The 4,195-nt window shown below is 41.2% G+C and overlaps 1 pseudogene; it reads left to right on the forward strand.

Moving 5' to 3' along the window:
- The first annotated feature begins 398 nt into the window (after nucleotides 1-398).
- LOC107526115 (RNA guanine-N7 methyltransferase-activating subunit-like protein pseudogene) lies at nucleotides 399-763 on the forward strand (annotated as a pseudogene).
- The last annotated feature ends 3,432 nt before the right edge of the window (nucleotides 764-4,195 follow it).

A 4,195-nucleotide genomic window follows, 5' to 3' on the forward strand; every position in this document is an offset into this window, starting at 1 on the left:
GTAGCAGTTCTTCTGTGCCAGACAGTATTCTAAACACTTTACAAATATTAATTCATTAAACCTACATAACAACTAGGTGAGATAGTTATTGTTATATGTTCATTTTTCAGATGGGGAAACTGAAGCCCAGAAAGTTTATGCTTCTTGTCCAATATAACACAGTAAGTGGAGGAGTAGGATTTCACCCGGAGACCAACATTTTTAAAATGAAAAGTGGTAGGCAAGGGGGTTGTCAGATTCTGACAGTAGAGGCTCCGTTACCTTGGAGAGGTGAGGTGCTATGGAGTTGGACTGAAGTGTTGTGGGCCAGAGGTGGATTTCTTGCGTGTTTCACAAGAAACACAAGCTACAGAGCTCTGTTGAGCTGAGTAGACACAGCACCTGGGCAGAATTTCAGAATGGCTAATACTTCTGAAGCTGGTCCAAATTTTGAAGAGATGTTTGCTGGTAGATTCACAGAAGATGGCAAAGAGTACCAGGAATACCTGAAACACCTTCCTGCATCCCCTCTGATTGTCGAGGAATGGAAGAGTAGAGGTGGTGGGAATCAAAGAAACAGACACAATTGGTTGCAAGGTAGCAGACAGTTTAGAGGTAGGAATAGCAGACTGGGTGGGAGGGGCAAGTGACAATCGATCCAATCAATGGCATGGATGACCCTGGGGTGACAATTAGCAGCACAGTCAACAGACAAGAACCTAACTACCCTCACCAGTATGGAAACTACGGTTACAACCAACACCCTCCCTTTCGTTTCTATTGATATGTGTTACTGGGTTTTAGTAAAACTGTTTGCTTTGTTAACAAGACAAAAATTTGTATGTATCTTCTATTGTTCATAATTTTACATCTGATTTTAGAAAACAGATTAATTTTTTGGAACTTGAGAATTTAAAAAAAAAAAATCTTACTGGAGAGATGTGATGGTTGCTGGGAATAAACACTTCCCTGAAAAAGCTGTGGATTATATTGCATAACTTCTACTTCAGAGTCTTATAGTGCTTTGAACTTGGTGTATCTTTTCCTCGTTTGACCTCCAGTTCTGACTTTGTTTTACACAGAAATAAAATAAAAAATTTAAAAAAGAAAAGAAAAGTGGTAGGCATCATTATTCATTCTTCTAAGGCATACTTTAATACTCAATGCACTGCTGGGCAGACCAGCTCCTTGGCATCTTTAAATCTAGCTCATGTTTTGAAATTGTGAAGAAAAGAAGGGATTCTGAAAAAGGTTCAGAGAAAGGTAAAAAAGAAAAGTCATGGGATGAAAACTGGACTGCTGAGGAGAAGCTGAAGATGTTGAATACATTTAATATAGAGAACAGATCACAGTCATGAATTTTCCAACCTCCAGTAAGAGAGTGTGGCCTGATAGTTCTTTCAATGAGGATAGCCAATGTAAAATATAAAGATTATGAAGATTTCAAAAAACCACACATTTGGAAACACACATTTGTGCCACTTCTTCCATATATATTCTTCTGGACTCAGCCTTATAGTTCACAGAAGTAGTATGTAAATTCTGAATGCTGTCTCTGCCCTGCTCTCTCCCTTGCCTGCCTGGAAACTCTCCATTCTCGAAGATTCTGCTTTAGCATCGCTCCCCCTTGAAGCTCAGGAACCCTCACTCTGGCCTTTCTGAGCACAGCTGACTGGAGGGAGTATTGAAATTTGTAGCCCTTGTAGACACTTCTACTCAAGATAGAAGCCAAAGCAAGGTGCCAAGGAAATAGTCAAATGGGATGTTACCAATTGCTTTTTCTTTAGAGAATTTTGCCATCAATGGCCAGGGGACATTATTGTTGATTCTTTGACCTTTGTCCTTAAAAATATAAAGAAACCATCCCTAACATGGTACTCAAAACAACAGGAAGACAGAAAGAAGGGGGAAATTTGGCTGTGCTCCTCATCGCTTCCTTGAGAATTTTTAGTGGGTTTATTGTGCCCCCTCAGTACTTTGGCTATGACCTCTGTATACCCCGAGGTCAGGTCAGCTTTGCTCATAGCTCACGGATTACACCCTTTGGACCATGCTAGAGCCTGAGCTTCCACTGGTCTCAAGGACTGGCACCCACACCTACATATTCTTTTCTTTTGCTTTACAGGGAATGGGGGTATCTTTTTAAACCTAAGTTTCAAAAGACAGCAGCTAGAATTTATGCTGAAGTGAAGTAACAGGCTTTGGAGCTGAGCAGTGTCCTAATACAGGTGAAAAGCATGTATTGATTACTTAAAGAAAGTTAAAATAAAAGCAATTTTTCTCCCCATTTCGGCACATTGCAGCTTTTGGCCTATCCACTTACAGCTAAAAAAGCATTCTTTCCTGATAATCAAGCTTCAGCTGTCTGAATTTCAGGCCGAGCCTCTCCTCCTGAGCTCTGCTGAAGAGCTGCTTTAATTAACCATTACACCACAGATGTTATTGATTTTTTTTCAAATCTGGTTGAAACATCATTGTGCTGGATCATGGCCAAAACTAAGGCCTGAATTTGTGTGTGCGCTGCTTTCCTCCCTCTGCATACCTTATTAGTCTCCATGTCGGTTCAGTGCAATCCTTCGTATTAACTCAGAAAACATAGAATTGATTTTTAGCTTAGCAGCCGTGATCTAAGGGCTCCTAATTTGAAATCTGAAAACCTCAGTTGCCTAGGAAGTCTTTCTGCTGTTACTCTGTGGCCTTGAAGTAAGCTTTTTATTCTTTAATTTAAAAGAAAAACCACCCTGTGCCTTCTACTTTTCTTTTTCTTTCACACAGTTTGAGTTTTCCCATGAACATGGCTCATTCTGTGCATATTGAACGTGTCTGTCATGGAAGGTGCCCGGAGCCGTGTTCTTGTTTGTCCAGAATGGGCGGCCTCCGGTGGGGACCGTAGGACATTTTGCAATTGAAGTGGCTCAACTCTTTCCATGTTTTAAAGACAATTTAGAAGAACTTGAGCAACATTCACTTTGAGCAAATTGCAGGATATCAGAAACCACGGGACATCGGCATTCCTTTCACAATCCATCTTCCAGTGATGATAAACTCAAGATCCAAACAGTCCCAGTGGGTTCCTAAATTCTGATAAGGTTTCTGTGAGTTTAGTGATACGTTCTTTAAACATAATTTGAAGCTTTTGAAATACTGTAATGCAGCTCTTGACCTTTAAAAAAAAATCACACAGAGCAAGAGGTGGTGAAAAATGTTTATTTACTTTGCATTAGTGGCTAAACCCCCGTTCCTTCCTAGAACCGGTAGTTCTTTTATACTCGGGAACTCACGCATGTCACCCCCATTCTTCCAACTCGAACCAGACAGGCCCACTTGAGCTGGAGAAACAATGGCCTGCAGTCGGTCCTATGCCTCAGTGAGAAACAACAATGCTGACCTCTTGACGAATTCTGGCGTCTCGAGTGGAATCTTGCAGTTCAACGTGTCTGCTGAACAGAAGTTGGAAAAAGAAAAGATCATCTTGTAAACAATTAATTAATGTTTGTCATGAATTATCATTTTTACTTCCTTCTCAAGAGGCTCAAAGGGAATAAAAAGGCATTTTTGCAGGTGGTGGCATTCAAAGTAAGGGCAATCAAAGGTTTGAGAGCTGAGGCACAGCACTCTGAGTCTCTAAGGGTGAATGGTGCTAGGATTAGAGCACAGCGGGGGGTTGAGGGCTTCAGGTGTGAAGCTTAATGTTTGTGATCAGCAAAAAAAGTCTTGAATTTATCTAAACTGCTCTTCTGCTAACAGTACTTCTAGCACATAAATGTTCTGAAACTGACAAGTGTTCTCATTGCTCTTCTAATGCAAACATGATCTGCATTTGAAAGATGCATCCCTCTTGCCTAATTTAGAATGTGCATCACAAAGAGCGTTAGATGATGACCCCACAAAGATCTCTTCCTCCCTCCCTCCCTCCCTCCCTCTCTCTCTCTCTCTCTCTCTCTCTCTCTCTCTCTCTCTCTCTCTCTCTCTCTCACACACACACACACACACACACACACACACACTCCAGACGTGCATGCTGCATGTGTATACACGCATGCAAACTGCCTCTTTCTTGCCTGGATCTTCTCTGAAGCTTCCAGCAAGGATCTTGCAGGATTGTTTTTCTCTAGACTCCTAAGTCAGAGGTTGAAAACTAGGAGACTCAGTAGCCATCTGACCAGTGATTTCCTCTGAATACTCTACATGAATAATTCCTTTTCATTTGGTTTGG

This window comes from Miniopterus natalensis, chromosome 1 (genome assembly GCF_054644295.1).
Source record: "Miniopterus natalensis isolate mMinNat1 chromosome 1, mMinNat1.hap1, whole genome shotgun sequence".
Taxonomy (NCBI): Eukaryota; Metazoa; Chordata; class Mammalia; order Chiroptera; family Miniopteridae; genus Miniopterus; species Miniopterus natalensis.